Source organism: Rattus norvegicus, chromosome 2, assembly GCF_021556685.1.
Source record: "Rattus norvegicus strain SHRSP/BbbUtx chromosome 2, alternate assembly SHRSP_T2T, whole genome shotgun sequence".
NCBI classification, from domain to species: Eukaryota; Metazoa; Chordata; class Mammalia; order Rodentia; family Muridae; genus Rattus; species Rattus norvegicus.
The window spans coordinates 218041891-218062797 of NC_141535.1; the positions used below are offsets into that span (position 1 = coordinate 218041891).

Below are 20907 nucleotides of genomic sequence, written 5' to 3' on the forward strand. Positions count from 1 at the left end.
GCTTGTGGGTTGCATCACTCCGGAGCCCTGGATTGCATTGAAGCAGGTGGTACGGAGTCAGAACTGTTGTTTTCTTAGAAAATATTTTTTTGGTGGTCTGGTTCTTTCTGTTTCTAACAGAAGGGGGAAAGCAGCATACACTGCTTTTGGATTTGTTCACAATCCGTATGTAGAAGCATGCCAGTAACTGGAGGCCCACACTCAGGGCTCAGAGAAGGGCCGTAATGAGTCAGGATGCCAGTGCTGTGGGAGTGACCTCATCTGCAAAAGCCACCGCCACTGCCCAAACCACCTTGCAACACATCATCCATCTTCTGTAAAGAAGTTTATGCACAAGATCTGGAGAGGGGTGTGTGTGTGTGTGTGTGTGTGTGTGTGTGTGTGTGCGCGTGCATGTGTGCACACGCGCATGTGCAATGCGTGCTTTGAGCTAGTCATCACAGTATGCAGTATGGGTCATGGAAGGCCTTAGGGACATAACCATTAGACTTGGTGCAGGGTGAAGTTCTCATCCTGAGAGACCTCATCTCTCGTCCAAGCAAAATACACTTACAGACCCACACAGACAAATGGTCATGGGGGAAAACAAGAAAGCCTATTTGCGATGAATGCATTCGTGCAGAACCATTTACTTATCGCCTTATACATCACCGGACAGAAAAGGAGCCCATCAGAACAGGAAGGGGGCATGGATGCTTCTGTTTCTACTCCTGTGATAAGAAAAGAAGGTAATGGGGTTTTCAAGGCTCTTCCTCTCCCTGCCCCTGCGCTGAGGTCACAGAGACAGGCTGCCACACCCACATTTGATATGGGTGCTGGAGACCAGAACTAAGGCATTCGTCTTGCACAGCAAAAGCCTTCCCACGGAGCCATCTCCTCAGTTCCTTCTAATCTTAGTTTCTTTGAGACAAGGTTTTACCATGTAGCCCGGGCAGGTCCTCAACTCACAGCAACCTCTGTGCCTCGATCTTCGTTTTACCAGGGTTTCAAGTGGAAGGCTATTAACCAAACAGTGCTTTATCCTGATTTCATTACGGCACATTGAAATGAATACAAAATTTAAGGTAAGAAAATTCAAAGTCACTAAGGGCTTTTTGTTGTTGTTTGTTTGTTTGTTTGTTTGTTTGCAAGACAGGGTCTCTCTGTGTAGCCTTGGTTGTCTTGGAACTCACTCTGTATATGAGGCTGGCCTCAAACTCACAGAGATCTACCTGCCTCTACCTCCCGAGTGTGCCACAACCACCAAGCCATCATTAAGGTTTTAATAAAGCAAAATCATAAAGCAAACAGGCAGAAGTAATCAAAAATGGATCTGCAGCAGATACTTCGAAATTGCTTCTGTTAAAGACCATTTGGGGCCACAGGTAATAACGGCAAGCCTTCATTTTATTTCTATTCCCTCTCATTTAGCTGAAGACACAGATTAACTCATCATCCTAAGGCCATCATTGCTGTTGGATTCTCGGACAAAACCTGACAAGACACGTACCCTCCATGTGGGGGCAGATATCCTGGTGAGGCCACACCTGCAGCAAAAGTGGCCATCCCCTGAGAGCCACCTGCCCCCTCAGGTAGAGATTTCTTCAGAACACCTGCTGGACCAGTGCTGCAGTGACGTGGGGGACCACACACCGCCCAGGACTGCTTCAGTAAGCATAGCTGTCTTTAAAAACCTAATCCTCACATCAGCACCCTAAACTTAGAATTGGGGGGGTCCCTAGATGTCTTTACGTCTTCCTCTCCCCAATGTGGCTGCATCAGGTAAATCTCCCTTCGTCTGCTTTTCACCACCATTATGCTGTTCCTCTCTTTAAATGAAATATGGGGATGGGTGGCCAAGCCTCATCTGTCATGGCTGCTGGAGGCCAGGAAAAAAATCCTAGCAGAAAAAAATTGCCCTCTTTATTGTAACTTCCTATGCATTAGGTCTCCTAATGCAGTTCAGGCCTATAGGTGGAAACCGTTCAAAAGCATTTGAATACCAAGCACCCTGGTATCATTTTTACTGACTTAAACCCCACACCCTCAGAGGCGCTACATAGTTTTTGATACTTTGTGCATAACATCAAGGAAGTTGGACCAGCCTAGATATTTAACAGAGATGAGTGGATAATGAAAAAGTAAGATGTATGCACAAGGAAATTTTACTCAGCTGTGAAGAAAACTAAAATGTTTCGGAAAGAGAACGGACTTGAAATACAGTATTAAGCAAGGAGACCCAGATTCAGAAACTCTCGAAAAACAAATACAGTGTGTCCTCTCTCATATGCAAATCTTAGCCTGTACTCTGTGTGTGTGTGTGTGTGTGTGTGTGTGTGTGTGTGTGTGTGTGTGTGTGTAGGAGTGGGGGTGGGGAGGTGTAAGGAAAGGAGACCAAGAGAAGGTAAAAATGGGTGATGGAGATGAGAAGTGAGCAAAAAAAAACACATGGGACATAGAAACAGAGGAAGGGGGCAAGAAAGGAAGGAAGACATTGGGCAAAGGTCACCAGTGAGGACCAGTCGGGGCTGAGTGAGGTGAGGCGGGAAGAGTCTTTGACAGAAAATTCCATAATGATGTCTAATGCCACATATGCTGATTTTAAATTTTTTAAAAATACCTTTAAATTGAAAAAGAACTGTGCGGCCATAGTCTAGACCTCACCTCCAGCACAGAGTGCCTCCAAGTCTTGCAGTTTCCCAGGTGATGAAGTGAAGCCAGCATTCTGTTCCTCGTCATAAGGCCCTTTCACACAACCCTGAGTTCATGCTAACGGGCTGACTGGAAGGCGAGAGACAACCACACACAGCTGCAGGTTGAGAGGCAAGGACACATGATTGACGCTGGACTCCTCTCGTCTCCTGGGAGTCGAGAGGAGCTGGAGCCTGACTAACCCACAGATGACCGGTGGTTTCGTCAGTCACTCGATGTTACAAGTCTCCTGAAAACCTCAAGGAGATGGTCCCAGTGGCTCATACCCATAATCCCAGCCATGGAAGGCTAAAGCAGGAGGCTTTCTGCAATTTGAAGCCACCATAGGCTAAATAGTAAACTGAAAGGGGCCCTGGGCTACAGAGACCCTTTCTCAAAACAAAAACCAAACCAAACAAAAACAAAAACCAAATAACTGTAAAGTGCACAATCAGGGGCTTCTGAGCTGACAGAAATATTCATATTCCACAAGAGGGAAGCCCTGGACTAAAGATTCTTCCTTACCTCAAATTACAAACTCTCCATTTAGGTTTTATTTGTGATCTTTCTCTCTCTCTCTCTCTCTCTCTCTCTCTCTCTCTCTCTCTCTCTCTCTGTATGTGTGTGTGCGTGTGTGTGTGTGTGTGTGTGTGTGTATGTGTGAACATTGATATCTTGCCCATTAGTTTTCTACTTGCTTATGTTTTTACTTTATTTGTTTGGGTGTGGTGTGGTATGTGACTGCTCCTGAATACTTGCCACAGCATGTGTTGGGGGGGGGGGGGGTCAAAGAGAACCGGAGTTGGTTCTCTCCTTCTATCACGTGGGTTCCAGAGATCAAACTCCGGTTGTCCGGCTTGCGGCCCGCACCCTTACCCACCGAGCCATCTCACCAGCCCCACTCGGCTTTATAGTTTGAGACAGAGCCAGCCTATCGCAAACTTTGCCAGGTCAGCTAAAGTCGCTGAACAACAAGCCCCAAAAAGCCTCTTCACTCTGCTTCCCCAGATTTGGGGTTACAGGTATGTCCCAAAACCTGGCTTCCACCTGGGCCCTCTGGATCTGAGCTCCGGTCCTCAGGTTTTACAGGCGAGCACGTGACCGACTGAGCCAGCGCCCCAGCTCCCCTAATACTCTTTATAACAGGCCAGTAATGGTGGCTAAAGTACTTCCTTGGGCTCTGAGAGCTGCTGCAACAAATTAGCAAATGAAGGGAACCCCAGTTTAGAGCCAAACTGCACAGAAGTGTGGGTAGCCTGGAGACCCATTACTTGTGACTGGCTTATGGAATTGAGGGCAACTTTGAAGGGCTGAGCTCTTAACCTCTGGTGCCGGCATTAACTGTGCATAGTTAGTGTTATAGCTGAATTAAACATTCAGACAGCCAGTGGGAACCTGCAGAGAGATGGAGACGTTCTTGGTATGGAAAGCCCAGAGGTGCTGTGTGGACAGAAATCAATCACAGCTGTAGGAGGCTCACACAGTTTCTTCTCTATGCGGCTAATCTCCAGTACCGATCGGATGGAAATTAGGTGTCCCAAGGAACCTTATGGTGAATTCCACAGTCAAAGGCATCTTATTATCTTCTTAGGAGAAAATACTACATGCTTGGTACCATCCAAATCAATGGCTTAAGTATTACATATATACAATATGCCAAAATATTACATGTATGTAATATTTATATATATATAAATTAAATATGATAAGAAATCAATTATGCTGATAATTACATTTAAATTTCTACTTCTATTATATAAGTCATATGAATAAATGTTATTTAAATATGTATATCATAACTTTGACTCGATATATTATACCACACTTCACTCTTTTGTGGTATTGGGGACTGAAGGTGTCTCATGTGTGCTCGGCAAAACTTCGTCACTGAGTTACACATAGCTCAGCTGCCCTTTAGCTTGATTTTTTTATCCACTTTTATTTTATGTATATAGTGTTTTGTCTTCACATCTGCATGTGCATCAAATGTATACAGTGTCTGAGAACACCAGAAGATCCCATTGGACCACCTAGAACTGGAGTTATAGACAGTTATTGGAGGCTGTGTGGGTGCTGGGAATCAAACCTGGGACTTCGGTAAATGCAGTCAGTGCTCTAGCTCACTGAACCATCTCTCCAGCCTCACCCCCTCACTTTAACTGCAATGAACAAAGACAGAGTAATAAAAAACCAAGGGTTTGCATATTCATAATTGTTCTGGAGAAAGGCTAATTATTGAGCTAATATTTAAAACCATTTAAACTGCATATTTGTGCATGAGAAGTGTCTTTGGTTTGAATTTCTTGGGATTTTGATAAACGTTAATCTTATAAATTTAGTTAATTTTGGATGTTTAAAAACAATCTTTTTTAGGTATCATCCTGATTCAGTGATCTTTTGACATACTTCAAATGAGCTAAGTCACGTGGGAAATTAGTTCCACACACACAGAACGCTCATCCAGAACACTATTGGAGCGCATGATATGAAATTCACAAAGAATCAATAAAAAGGTTTTTAAAAAGTAGAGTTTACAAATGTTTAATACTCAAAAGCCTAATTATTATTGCTACTCAATAGCCCTAATTCATGCTGTGACCACTGTCATCTGGCCTCCGGTGACTGCTTCCTCTTGCTCTCCATACAGCAACAAAATGTAGGCTCTCCCTCCTGAGATCCTGCTAAGGTTTCCTTTCTCATTTAATCCCCTGCTGAGGTGCTTAAACTCTGTCAGTTAACCCTGTGCAGTTGTTTCCCAGGGAGCTTCCTTCTTCAGAAAGCAATGGGCTTAACCTTATTCTCTTTACTGAGTTACTGGTTGGTTGTTGTCGAGGTGTGTCTGTCTGTCTGTCTCTGTCTGTCTATGCACGCGCACACGTGCGTTTACGAGCTAGTGAGCAAGGGAGCGCAAGCTCGTGCATGCTCGCGTGCGTGGGTGAGCAGCAGTGCACATGTGGAGGTCAGAAGACAACTTTCTGCAGTGGCTTCTTCCCACTGTGGATTCCCGGAATCAAACTTAGGTCATCAGGTTAGCATGGCAACTGCTTCACCTGCTGGCTCGTCCCATCAGCCTGAGTTATCCCCATTTAGTGACTGATAAGTCATTTGTTAAAAAATATGTATTGGGGCAGGTGTGTGTGTGTGTGTGTGTGTGTGTGTGTGTGTGTGTGTGTGTGTGTGTGTGTGTGTACCAGAGGTGTCCAGAAGAGGGCGCTGGATCTCTTGAGGCTGGAATTACAGGAGATGGTAAGCTGACCCACTTGGGTGCTAGGAACCCAACTCCCATCTTCTGCAGTAGCAGTAAGCTCTCTTATCTTCTGAGCCAGCCCCTGATACTTGATTTTGTTATAATTAGTTAATTAGAATACAGTTCATTGGGATAGATTATCAGAAATTTGAGTTGTGTAATCAAAGAAAAAATCTTATTCAAATAAATTAGTGTCGGGGAAGGTGACAGAACTGCCTGGGACTTACCCTCCCAGCCTTCCTTGAAAGGTATGGCCTTGTGAGCAGAATTCTCTTTTACCTAATAGAAGCTTGTCTGTCCTAGTCAGCGTTCTACTGCTGTGAACAGACGCCAAGGTAATTCTTACGAGAGAAAGCATTTTATTGAGGGCTGGCTTACAGTTTCAAGGTTTAGTCCATTATCATCGTGATGGGGAACACACGGCACACAGGCAGACATGGTGCTGAAGAAACTTCTGAGAGTTCTACTGGGTCCTCAGGCAGCAGGAAGAGAGACTGGGCCTTTTGAAACCTCGAAGCCCACCCCCAGTGACACACTTCCTCCAACAAGGCCACACCCCCTAGTTCTTCTCAAGGAGTGCCACTCCCTGATAACTAAGCATTCGAATATTCGAATATATTAATAAGCCATTCTCATTCAAGCCACCACATTGCTTTAGGTGTCTTTCTTTTCCTGCATACAAGCTACATCACAGACTTGCCTGAGACAAGTTCCAATCACCTACATTTAGTACTGCACCCCGAACGGACAACAAAGCAGAGTCACCCTTCCAACATGAACCCCTGCCTCAGACTGCTGCATCAGGAACATATAACTGGGGGGCTTTTAACGACACTATTTCAGAACGCCTTTGTTAGTGTTTTGTTCGTGCTCCGTGTCACCCAGTACTAGAGCCTTGAGCTTGTGCCCCCTAACTTCATCGGATCCAAGAAAGAGAAATATCATAGAGTAGCTCTTGCTTTAATGGGTGCAAGAGAGGATTGGCCCATTCTGTCAGCCCTGGGCATCAAGCATCATTAGGTACCTGTGTGTATGAGATCTGTTCTCTCAGCAGTGGGCAGCCATCTCTAAGAGGCATTGGGACCTGTGTATGTGCGATCAATTCACTGCCTCTTCTTAGTGCTGAGGCATGCTTCTTTGCTTTCAAAGAAAATCTAACTTCATAAAGGAAAGATAGTTCCATTTTCTTGTCATTCTTCTTATTGATTGGTGTCTTAGTTAGGGTTTTACTGCTAAGTTGACTAAGGCAACTCTTGCAAGGACAACATTTAATGGGGGCTGCCTTACAGGTTCAGAGGTTCAGTCCATTATCATCCAGGCAGGCATGGTGCAGGAGGAGGTGAGAATTCTACATCTTCATCTGAAGGCTGCTAGCAGAATACTGATTTCCAGGCAGCTGGGTCTAGGCTATTATAGCCCATGCCCACTGTGACACATCTACTCAAAAAAGGCCACACACTCCCTGGGCCGAGCATATACAAACCATCACAAATGATAGGCCATCCTATGACAATTGTTTATATTTTTATTTTTATTGGATTTTTAACACATTTCTTGTCTAGTCTGTTGAATCTGTCAATCTTTCCTTTTAGAAAAGAGTGTTGAAATATCTTATTATTATCAGCTGTAATCTTTACAGTGTAAGTTCTTCTACTAAAAACTGTCCGGGAGCTCAGATTTTAAACTCAAAATACCACTCTTTACTAAAAATAACTAGGGCTCTTTAGGGAAAGGCTGGCTTCAGATCCAAGACACAGTCTCTATAAGACAAGCTTAGCTGATGTTTTCTACCAAAAAGCAAGGAAATCATCCAGAGCACTGAGGGGAGGGCAAAGGTCAAAAGTATCACCTTAGAAAGGTCCCCAAAGTCAGCTTTATCACAGCATCTGATGCAGGTACTGTGAAGTCCTTCAAAAGGCCACACAAAACAAATTAAAATAGCATTTTCTTCTCTGCCAGGCCTGTAGTCAGAGCATGGCTCAGAAGGTAAGCTGATTTCAACTGGCTATCAATTAGGTACCTCAGAGCAGGTGTACATGTATGTGCGTTCACAAACACATGTGCCTATGTAGGCGTAGAGCTATGTGTGTGCACCTATACAGAAGGCAACATTAGATGTCTTCCTCGGTCACTCTTTTTGTTTTTTGAGACAGTATCTCCCTGAACCTAGAGTTTTCTAATTCAGCTACTTCAAGCTCAAGCAACCTCCAGTCTCAGCCTCCTCAGCCCTGAGCCAGCCAGATGGCGAGCTGCTGGGCTGACATTTCCATGTGCTGGAAATCAAACTCAGGTCACCAAGCTTTCACCCCTTGCACCTTACCAACTACACCATCTCCCCAGCCCTAGCAGAGGCTAGAAGATGTAGAGGATGATACATAGCCATTTCTCTGAAGATCAGTGCTGGCTCCATATACTCTCTTCCACCACAATGGCGTTAGTGGTTGGGTTTCACAAAAAGCCTGCTCCCAAGAGGGCGTCTGTAAGAAGGGATGGGGAAAGTGTCGATGTTACAGCATAGGAACATATGGGACATACATATTGATGCAGTCTGCTTTGCCAAATGCAATCTGTCACAGCAGCACAAAGAAATTATAACTGATTGTCTTGCTAAAGTACAGAAGAATTTTAATGATAATCAATACAGAGGGAACAAAACCCATAGAGCCCACTAACGCAGGTGACTATCATACCAACTCTTTACTCAAAAAAACTAGTAAAAGAAAGAGATTAGTATTTAGTCTAGTTGTCTCCTGAGAACGCCATTTCAGAGCAGCAAATAACTCCAGGTTATGAGGGGAATTCTAGCAGGGAATCCTAGCCAATGAAAGCAAAATGTCCGGAAAAATCAAGGAAAACAATCAACAACTACAACTCATCATGAAAGAATTACTACAGATAAGAGTCAGCAATGGTGGGCTGGAGAGATGGCTCAGTGGTTAAGAGCACTGACTGCTCTTCCAGAGGTCCCAAGTTCAATCCTCAGCAACCACATGGGGATTGTAATAGGACCTGATGCCCTCTTCCAGTGTGTCTGAAGACAGCTACAATGTACTCATATACATAAAATAAATAAATATTTTTTAAAAAAGAATCAGCATAGTAACAAAAGAATAGAACGGAAGGTTAGTAAGTCAAGAGAAGACTGATCTGAATAAAGAAGAAACGTCATAACTTTATAATAGACAGCTATCGCCATTCCAAGGGCCAGCCTCAGTATTATATTATAAAAATACCACAACTCATATTGCACACCTCCTTATATGCTAGAACATGATAGTCACAGCACTGTTTGCAAATTCCTTTGGGGAAGGGGAATGGTCTGTGTATATACATATTCATGTGTATGCACATCTGTAGGGAATGCGTCTGTGCATGTCTGGGAGGTCATAGGTCAACATCAGTCTACCCCCCCTCTTTTTTTTTGGAAACATTTAACCTGGAGGTCATTGCTCCCACTAGCTGGGCTGGCAAGAATCCCCAGAAATCCTCCTGTCTCTCCCATCCCTAAGCACTAGGATTATAGGTATGTGCTGCCACACATATCTTCTACATGAGCACTGGAAACCCAAACGTGAGTCCTCACGATTGCATCTGTGCAGTTTTCCCTTGATTCTGGTTCTTTGAGACAGAGTCTTATTTAGCTCAGGATGACCTCAAACTCACTATACAACTGAAGATAACCTTGAACTCCTGGTCCTTCTGCCTCTACCTCCCATATGTGCGATTGTTTGTTTCAAAGCAGGGATTTTGAGACAGGGATTAACTGTGTGGTGCTGGCTGTCCTAGAACTCAGTACACAGACCAGATTGACCTCCAACTCTCAGATAGCCACCTACCTCTGCCTCCTGAGTGCTGGTATTAAAGGCATGCAATGCCATGCCTAACTCCATGTGTGGAATTGTAAGTATGCACCACCACATATAGCTTCACCCATGACTTTCCTTTTTTTAAAGATTATTTATTTTGACTTTATGTGTTTTGCTTCTGTGTATGTATGTGCACCACATGCGTAGAATGATCTCAGGGGCCAGAAGAGAGCACTGGATTCACTGGAACTGAAGTTATAGGTGTTTGTGAGCCACCATGTGGATAATATAACCAAACCCAAGTCTTCTTGAAGAGCAGCCAGGGCTCTTAATGGCTAAGCTTTCTCTTCAGTCCCACCTATGACATTCTTAAGGAGAATATTTTGACATGATTTGGTCATAATTTTGGATCAAAAATTCTATTCTGGGCTGGAGAGATGGCTCAGTGGTTAAGAGCTCTGACTGCTCTTCCAGAGGTCCTGAGTTCAATTCCCAGCAACCACATGGTGGCTCACAACCATCTGTAAAGAGATCTGGTGCCCTCTTCTGGTGTATCTGAAGACAGCTACAGTGTACTTATATATAATAAATGAATAAATCTTTAAAAAAAATTCTATTCTACAAGAAATATGGTATGAAGTTAACTAAATTTAAATGACAGCCAGAAGCAGCAATCAATCATAAATCTAGAAGGCAGAAGTCTACCAGAAAACGGGCCCAGTCTCTTCAACAAAAATTAGGATAGACAAAAGGAGGGAAGAAAAAAAGAGAAAGTGGGATGGAGGGAGGGATAGTGAATGGGAGGGAGGGAGAGTGGGAGGGAGGGACAGTGGTAAGGATAGAGGGACAATGGGAGGGAGAGAGGGAGGGGTGGGAAAGAAAGAGTGGAGGAGAGAGACAGTGGGTGGGAGGAAGAGTGGGAGGAAGGGAGGGAGAGAGGGAAGGAGGGAGAGTGGGAGATGGTAGGAGGGAGGGAGGGAGGGAGGGTGGGAGAGAAAGAAGGAAGGAGGGAGAGGAAACATGGGAAGGAGGGGGAGAGGGAGGGAAGGAAGGGGGAACATCAAAAACCAAAGTTTCTCAGTGAGATGAAGTTTGGGAATAGGAGTCACTTAACGGATCCTAGTTTGAGCAACTTTGTTTAAAAACCACAATTTGAAAACAGCTGAGAAAATCTGAATGTCTGCTGCATATTAGAAGGTATCAGAGATGTGCAATTGTCTGAGGGAATAATGATAACAGTGGTAAGCTTAATGAGAGAAACAGCCTCATTGTAGAGATTCAAGGGAAGAGGTAAAGAATGCAGGAAGAATAGCATGACTGTAATTTACTCCCAAGATACCTTCAAAAGAAAATAGGAAGTTGGGCAGAGAGATTGTCCTAGTTAGGATTTCTATCACTGTGATGACCAAAAAGTAAGCTGGGGAGGAAAGGGTTTATTCATCTTACATTTCTGTACTGCTGCACATCACTGAAGGAAGTCAGGACAGAAACTCACACAGGGCAGGAACCCAGAGGCAGGATCTGATGCAGAGGCCATGGAGGGGTGCTACTCGCTGGCTTGTTCCTCATGATTTGCTCAGCCTGTCTTCCTATAGAACCCAGGACCACCAGCCCTGGGATGACACCACCCAAGCATGGACTGAGACCTCCCACATCGATCACTAATTGGGAAAATGCCCTACAGCTGGCTCTCAAGGAGGCATTTTCTCAACTGAGGCTCCTTCCTCTCTGATGGCTAACACACAAAACCAGTCAATACAGTGATGCTTACCCAGGTGAGGTGGGAAAGTGCTAGCATGGGCTACATCATGAGTTTAAGTTCAAGTCTACCCTGGGATACATAATTAGTAAATCCTTTCCCAAAAAGCAAACCAAGAGAAAGAAAGGGATTGAAGGAGAAAGGGAATATGGCAATATGCTAATAATTGCCAAACTACATATAGACTCTATAGGCACCTGAATATTAAGCTGTTTTCATAGCTGAATGTTCTATACAATGAACAAAACATTATCCCCAAATTTATATTTCCCTAAATATGCACTCCTAATTTTCTTTCTAATTATTATGGCTTAACTTTAAAATAAAATTTGAAGCAATGGCTTAATAATTAAAAGGACCAGGTTCAATTCCCAGCATCCACGGGACAACTCACAACTATCATTCCCACTCTAGAAGATCCAACACCTTCATATAGACATACATGCAGGTAAAACAACAATTTACATAAAATAAAAATAAATATTAAGGGCAAGACCTTTAATTCTAGCATTTGGGAGGCAAAGGCAGGTGGATCTCAAGAGTTTGAGGACAGCCTAGTCTACAAATAGAGTTCCAGGACAGCCAGGGCTACACAGAGAAATCCTATCTCAAAAAAAAAAAAAGGAAGAAGGAAGAGGACGAGGAGGATGAAGAGGAGGAGGGAGAGGAGGAGGAGGAGGGAGAGGAGGAGGAGAAAGAGAAGAGGAAGAAGAAGAAGAAGAAGAAGAAGAAGAAGAAGAAGAAGAAGAAGAAGAAGAAGAAGAAGAAGAAGATGATGATGATGATGATGATGATGATGATGATGATTTAGTGACTTGGAATAGTTCTGAAGTTATTTTCCCTCTCACCAGTTGTCTAGGCAATTTATAAAATAATCCCTCTGTTTTCCCCTTGCTAGCCCTTCTTAAATTATTCATGTGTCAGAGTCCACTTCAGTTTTCAAAGCCATCATTAGCTATTTATTTCCTAAGTAATATTTGGAGCCTCCCCGATGTCCCCTCAAAATCACAGAGCCCTTCCTTCCTTCCTTGTTTTTAGCTGTTGTTGTTAAAACAAAATTGGGGGAGCATCGTCTCTGCGATCCTGAAAGCCTGGTCTTTATTTTCTCTTTATCGTGGGTTGCAGTTTGGTCCTTTCAAATCCCCCAGTCCCACTGGTGTTCTTCCTGCTGTCCTATGTGACAAGAAGTTGTGTACTCCTTCTCCTACACAAGACAGAAGGGAGCAATTTCACGGCCAGGGTTCCTGCTGGTACTTCCCACTGACCGGGCCTCCCTTTATTATCCCATTCACCACTTCCAAATGGGCTCCATTTTCTCTTTTCAAATGGATGTGTGTGTGTGTGGTCCCAGACCCAAAAAAATAACAAGAAAAAAAAATCCCTCAAATTATTATTTCCTTCTTCTGGATGCTCAGTTCCTGCTACTGCAGTCTACGTCCGTCGCCGCTTGCCTTGGCAGCACTCAGCGCCTCTGGTCACTCCGAATCTGCAGTCACCGAAATCACCAGGTTCACTCTTAAACAGTCCTTTGATTTCTCAAGGGAAAAAATGGGCATTTAAGTGCTGAACCTTATCTCTTCCACATACATGTTTGGCTCTCCGGATCCTCATGAAAGGCTTGTCTGATTCTTACTCCAATTCTATTCCAAGGGCAATTAAAACGTAGTCATCCACACATTTAATAATCGCATCCCTCTTGGGCCTCACCCATAAGAATGGACACAGAGTAAAGGGCCAATCTCTGTGATGTGAGATCAAACGTCACCTTAGCGGTGAGATTGAATGCTGCCTTCTACGGGGTGTTCTTCTGATGGCCTCGTCGTGATTCCGAGAGCAGAAACTGGCAGCAAACCCTGTCCAGAGCTCATGGGAACTCTCCGTTTTCATCAAACGGGACAGTGAGAATTTACACTTCATCTTCCATGGGGAAAATACGAATTCTGTAAGCGTCATCCTTGAGGTCCTCTGTCACTCCAGGTCTTCACCAGGCTCCCTGGATGCGAGTCTTGTTTGCCTCTGCTTTAATCCACGTGGAACTGTCCCATCTCTCTTCAGTCCCTCGACTCCTGTGGAAAGATGTAGCATCTCGAAGGACAGCACTCTGACACTCTGCACACACATCCCAGGCGTCGGCAACAGATCCCAGGACAGTACCACCAAAGGTGGACTCTTAAGCAGAGCGCTGTTTTAAAACTGTAGCTGTAGGAGCTACAAGATGGGCATAGGAGATGAATACATGGGCACTGTGCTCAATTCTCAACTGCTGAATACAGTTGGGGGTTTCAGGGTTTATAAACTTACCATGAGATTCTGTCATCTCCCTAAGCCAATATAGTGTCTAACTGTATCCTTAGTATTTATTAAAACTTATCTTTCTACCCACAGGTAAGTGTGGGTCTCACCACTTAGCAAAGAAGACCCCTCTTGCAACAGATGGAGATTATTACAGAAATCCACAACTGGTTAACACTCAGAGAACAGGGGACTATATGTTGCCCAACTCCAACTACTACATCGATAACACAATGCTTACATCCATGTGTCAGGGAGAAAAATCATGGACGATGGGACAGAAAGATTGTAAAAGACAGAGACCAGGACACCTGCCTCTACATCATGTCTCTTAGACTCGACAGTGAAAAAGCAGCTACGAAATCTCAACAATGCGGCTACCTAAACAAGGCTGGCATTTGCTGCGGGCAGGGGACATTGCACACGGACCCACCCTACATGAAGAGCTACAGGTGGTCAATGGATACCGCAAATGGAAGAATTAATTTCTTCTAATCCTGGGTGGTCAGTCCTGGACAATATACAAGCAATGTTTTAAATGGATCCAGTGTGATGCATGCATGAACACACACACACACACACACACACACACACACACCAACAACAACAACAACAACAACAACAACAACAATTAATGAAAAAAGTAGCACTAATAAGGCGACCATGAATTTGGAAAGGATGACACAGGAGAAGTTTAAGAGAGGGGAGGTATGCTAGTGTTGTAGTTGCAATGTTTACACACGATATTCTGAAAAAAATAAATTTAAAAAAGATCAAAGCTGAAGGCATGACTCAGCAGTTAAAAACCACTTGTTGCTCTCGCAGAGGACCTGGGTTTGGTTCTCAGCACCCACAGAGCAGCTCACAAACCAACTGCAACTTCAGTTCCAAGGGATCCTAAACTACCTTCTGGCTTCTTCAGGCTCTTGAATGCCACCAGGTGCACAGAAACACACACAAGCTCATACACATATTACATAAAAATAATAAAGAAAATATCATGTAACTTATTTATTCACCAAGTGTAATGGTTTGAATATGGTTGGCCCAGGGACTGGCACCATTAGGAGGTGTGGCCTTGTTGGGGTGGGTGTGGCCTTGTTGGAGTGGGTGTGGCCTTGTTGGAGTGGGTGTGGCCTTGTTAGAGTGGGTGTGGCCTTGTTGGAGTAGGTGTGGCCTTGTTGGAGTAGGTGTGGCCTTGTTGGAGGAAGTGTGTCACTGTGGGGGTGGGCTTTGAGACCCTTCCCCTAGCTGCCTGGAAGAAAGCAGTTTTCTCCTGTTGGCCTTTAGAACAAGATGTAAAACTCTCAGCTCCTTCTCCAGCGCCATACCTTTCTGGACACTGCCATGTGTCCTGCCCTGATGACCATGGACTGAACCTTTAAACTTATAATCCAGCCCCAATTAAATGATGTTCTTTATAAGAGTTGCCTTGGTCATGGTGTCTCTTTACAGTAATGGAAATCCTAACTAAAACACCAGTATTCATTACTAAACACCATGCTAAATAATAATACAGAGATGGTTAGAAGCTGCTCTCTAAGAGCCTTGCCCTATTAAGTCTGATTTTCAGATAAATAGCAGATACTACATCTTCATCAAGGAATATAATGCTTAAGGTATTTACTCTCATACATTTAAGCAAGGCAGAGGAACGGCAAGAGTTTCACTGGATTGAAAGCAGCCAGCATTCTAAAGCTTTTAACCGTATCATTTTAGTCTAAAAACGAAACGAAACAAAATAAAACAAAAAACCAACAACAACAACAATGAAGACAGTATCTTCAAGTCTGCATTAATCAATCCTTATTTATATCTTTCCCTCCTGTTTAAGTCAGATCTCCCTCTCACCGATTTTATAAGGCATTTGTCTCTTAAGAGCCCACCATAATCTAATACCCCCATCCTAAGATCCTTAACTCATCTACAAAGACCCCTTTTACAAAGTCACTATGTATTCCCAGGAATTGGGGTCTGATAGCATTGGGGACATTTTTAAGCCTGCTGTGGTGCCAGGAAAAAAAAAAAAAAAACAAAACAAAAAAAAAAAAAAACATGTACTAGAAAGTTTGAGAGAAGCAAAGTTGGAGCTGGCGTGCAGCTGGACAGGAACTAACAGGAGGGCAGGTGTCAAGAAAGGGCTCCTAGATCCATGGTCAGGAGCTTACACCCCGCACTGACAGAACAGAGACAGAGGAAGTCGGAGAGCAGAGCACGTGGGGAAGATGCCGCTCTAACAACCCCTCCAGCCCACACCAAAGAGAACCGGTTTAACCTCAGGGACTGGCTGTGTAACCTCAGGGACTCGCTGAGACAAACAAGAGGCAGCAACAGGATGGAGGAAAGTACAGGCATGTGACTCCCCTACGCCACTGGGGACTGGGGACTACTGCGGCAGTCACGGACCCTTGACCCTGAGCCTGCTTGCGGTTCCACATGGGCTGCACTGCCCTTCCGGTTCCCAACTGCCTGAAGAAGTTTATTTGCTGGGAGGAAGTGACCGTGTGAGGGGACAGTGTGGCAGAAAAGGGAGTAAAGAGCAGAGCACAAAGACATACGTAGAAAATGCCTGAACCCCCATATACACTTTGTATGCTAAACTTTTTTGGTTTTTTTTATTATTATTATTTTTTATTTATTTCCTTACTGGGCCAGGTATGATGGTATATACCAGAACCTGAAGATGAAGACAAAATGAGCGGCAATTAAGCCATCCTCGGGGCTGGAGAGGTGGCTCAGTGGTTGAGAACACTGGCTGCTCTTCCAGAGGTCCTGGGTTCAATTCCCAGCACCCACATAGCAGCTCACACCTGACTGTAACTCCAGTCCCCTGACACCCTTACACAGACATACACGCGGGTAAAACACTGATGCACATAAATCACTAAAATATTCTCAAAAAAATAAAACAAAAAGTAGAGAATTTCTTTAATCCCGCCATTGTGGGTGCAGAGGCAGGTGGATCTCTATGAATTTGAGACGCCCACCTGTCAGAGGTTAAGAGCACTAGCTGCTCTTCCAGAGAACCTGAGTTCAAGACCCAGCAACCACATGGTGGCTCACAACCATCTGGAATAGGGTCGGATGCCCTCTTCTGGTGTGTCTGAAGACAGTGACAGTGTGCTCACATACATAAAAAAAATAAAATAAAAATAAAAAAAAGATTTGCCATGGTCATGGTGTCTCTTCACAGCAATAGAACACTAAGACAGTACATCCACAACTTCCTCTACGTTCTCAAGTCTCCACCCCATCAGCTTCCTTGGTTCACACATTGGTCACCCAGGACCCTGAGTTTTAATGATCTAAAATACATATAAACGTCTCCCAGTTCCTAGAAGAACTAGGATGTGATCTTCTGGGCTTCTGCCTTGAAGCCACCCCACCCCACTCTGCTTCCACATTTATCCTTACAGAGCTCCAGCTTCATCACGATACATATACCCTTTATCCAAACTCTTTACGGAGTCTCCATTAGTCTCACACAACCCAAGGAAGGCCTAGAATATGCCACAGAGAATTCCTGCTGTCTCTCTCACTCTCTCCGGCCACCTCTCCCCTCCCCTCCAGCCTTTCCAACCTCACAGTTAATTTTGGTTCCCTGAACACTGCATCCTGTGTCAGAACTCGACTCCTACTGAGAATGGATTTCCTTTCTTCCATCTAAGACTTAACTTACCGGTTCTTTTGCAATGCCTTCCCTTATCCTCCTAGTGTGAATGGTCTCTTCTACAGACCAACACAGCCTTCTGTTTCTTCTGTTGTTATAATACTTAGCGAGATGCTAGATGCCTCAGGGGCAAGGGTGAGGGGCTAACTCAGGATCCATTCACCATCTCATTATCTGGACCCAGTAGAGTCCTGGAGACATCATAGGATCCCGATAAATAATTGCTAACTCAGTCTCGTTTAACGTAGATCTAAGTAACATGGTAGTATACATTTATGCTCGAGAACAAGGTTCAGTATAGGGTTTAAATGTCATGAACAGCACAACAGCATTATTATCTGAAGCACTTGCTGACCATTAAAGACTGATCTGCATTTTAAACGCAGGAATCCCATAGAAAAATATGCACAGATTCTACAAGGAAAGACCAGGTTATGGTTCAGTGGTAACTGTATGTGGCCCTCATTCTAAATCTGTACACAAAGCAGTAAGGTCACTGTACCTGTCCTACCTGTTTCTGTCAAGACCTCCGCTAAAATGGTCCTCAGCTTTGCAAGTTCAAAGCACTCGGTTTTATCATTTTGTTCAAAGGTGAGAAGTTAGCAATACTGACTCTCTATTCTCTATGGCAGTCTATCATCTGGTCACAGAATACAAAAAAAAAAAAAGAAAAGAAAAGAAAAGAAAGAAAAAGAAAAAGAAAAAGAAAAAATTTAAGCGAGCATTTCTCAGTTCCCCCAGGACGCCAGGTAACTAACACCATTTCGTTACTGACAGTACATGCATTAGAGCCATGGGGCTACTCCACCCCCAGACCATCAGTAAACTCCTGTGAGACACACACACGCCCTCTCTAGAACATGTGGCCACCCACACAAACACCAGTAAAACCAGAACCCCTCCTCACTGCAATCTGTCGCCTGCATTAAAAACTGTGAGCTTCACAGATTTAAAGGACACTTGACCTGAGCTACCATATCCTCCTGGTCCAGACTTCCTCTTTTGAGCTCGGACTGAACTGACTGGCAGAACAGACTATGTTTAGCTTGACTCCTAATAATTAACCTCACCCCTGGCACATGCTCCAATTCACTGCAGATTGACAGAGGAAATGCATTAGTTAGTTCTAGCCTGTTATTTTCACTTTCTCTCTCTCTCTCTCTCTCTCTCTCTCTCTCTCTCTCTCTTTCTCTCTCAAGATTTACTTATTTATCAAGTAAATAAGATGTATTTACTTATTTAGCAAGAATTACACACACACACACACACACACACACACACACACACCACACACACACAGAGTGTTCTGTCTGAATGTGTGCCTGCAGGCCAGAAGAGGGCACCAAATCTCATTATAGATGGCTGGGAGCCACCATGTGGTTGCTGGAATTGAACTCAGGACCTCCGGAAGAGCAGTCAGTGCTCTTAACCACTGAGCCATCCCTTCAGCCAGTTCCTTTCTTTTTGATAATTGCAAAATGTGATGGCTTATTCCTTTCTTTTTTAAGTTTTATTTATTTATAAGCTTGTGGGTGTTTTGCCTACATGTATGTCTATGCACCATATGCATGCCTGATGCCAAAGGAGGTCAGAAGAGGCCATCAGATCCCCTGGGGCTGGAATTACAAACAGTTCTAAGTTGCCATGTGGGTGCTAGCAATTGAAATCAGGTCCTCTAGAAGAGTATCCAGTGCTCTTCATTACCGAGTCATCTCTCCAGCACCTTTCTCTTTTTGAACATGTGTGTGTGTGTGTGTGTGTGTGTGTGTGTGAGAGAGAGAGAGAGAGAGAGAGAGAGAGAGAGAGAGAGAATATACATAAATACATATGTGTGTTTGTGTGAGAAAGAGATGTGATTTCACTGTATAACCCTGGCTAACCTGGAACTCAATATGTAGATCAGTGTGGCCTTGACTTCACAGACATTCCCCTGCCTCTGCCTCCCAAGAGCTTTGGAATTAAGGACATTGGTACATGGGGTTGTTTGCTTGCTTGCTTGCTTGCTTGCTTGCTTGCTTGCTTGCTTGCTTGCTTGCTTGCTTGCTTGCTTGCTTGTGAGAGATGGTGTTTCAAGACAGGGTTTCTTTGTGTACCCCTGACTGTCTTGGAACTAGCTCTATAGACCAGGCTGGCCTAGAACTCAGAGATCTGCCTGCCTCTGGCTTTAGAGTGGTGGTTTTAAAGGCATGAGCCACCACCACCCAACCCATGAATTTAGATAGATAGATAGATAGATAGATAGATAGATAGATAGATAGATAGATAGATATAATTTTATATCTATGAGGGTTTTGTCTGCATGTGTATGTGTGCACTTCAGGAGTACCTAGTACTCACAACAGGCAGAAAGGGCCTGTCCGATCTAGGGTTACTATGGCTGTGATGAGACACCATGACCAAAAACAAGGTAAGGAGGAAAGGGTTTATTTGGTTTACACTTCCACATCACAGTCCACCAGGACTGGAACTCAACCCGGGCAGGAACCTGGATACGAGAGCTGATGCAGAGATCATGGAGCGGTGCTGCTTACTGGCTTGTTCTGTCTGCTTTTTTATAGAACCCAGGACTACCACACCAGAGACGGCTCCACTCACATTGGGCCAGGCCTTCCCCGACCAACCACTAATCAAGAAAATCTCCAGTACTCTTGCCTGCACCTGAGCTGATGGAGGATTTTTTTTTTTTCAATAGAAGCTTCTTCCTCTTTAATGACTCTAACTTGTGTTAAGGTGGTATAAAACTAGCCAGCACAAGGCCTGACACTGGGGTTACATGTGGTGTGATCCCCTGACACTGGGGATACATATGCTGTGATCCCCTGACACTGGGGTTACATATGCTTGTAGGCACTATTGGTGCTAGGAACTGAACTCAGGGCCTCTACAAGAACACTAGGAGCTCAAACCACTGGACTTGTCCTACGGAGTACATCATCCACTCATTAGACAGGAACCAACCACTATATGTGCTAGTCCAGCCGCTGAGACAGGGCTCTGCCAGATGCCACATTATGTGTTCTTTAGAATTATTCACAGCTTTAACACATTAGGGTAGGCACTGTGGAAAGGAAGTCTCACACAGCAAAATGACCACTGTTAGTGAGGAGGGCGGAAAGAAACTGCAACTTGGACTCAATTTCCAAGATTTCAAAAAAGAATTATGTTCAGAAAAAAAACCCTAAAGTGAGGAGCAGTGAGTGAGGAGCAGTGAGTGAGGAGCAGTGGCTCACACAGTCTTCAGGTACACACCAGAGGCCGGTAGATTGTCATGAGACTGAGGTCAAGCTGGACACTGTAGTGAGTTCCAAGCTGGGGTATAGACGGTCATAGTCTGAAAACTAAAATCAGGGGCTGGAGAGAGATGGCTCAGCGGTTAAGAGCACTGGCTGCTCTTCCAGAGGTCCTGAGTTCAATTCCCAGCAACCACATGGTGGCTCACAACCATCTATAGCGTGATCTGACG

At 44.3% G+C, this 20907-nt stretch overlaps 1 protein-coding gene and 1 long non-coding RNA gene across 9 annotated transcripts in view; one reads left to right on the forward strand and one right to left on the reverse strand.

The window, feature by feature from the left end:
• Positions 1 to 20907, reverse strand: part of Ank2 (ankyrin 2) — a 575390-nt gene that overhangs the window by 484247 nt on the left and 70236 nt on the right.
• LOC120101095 (uncharacterized) lies at positions 673 to 20161 on the forward strand. Its single transcript, XR_015676912.1, has 3 exons — positions 673 to 1064; positions 1411 to 1649; positions 20003 to 20161. It is a non-coding gene; the product is annotated as an uncharacterized LOC120101095 (long non-coding RNA).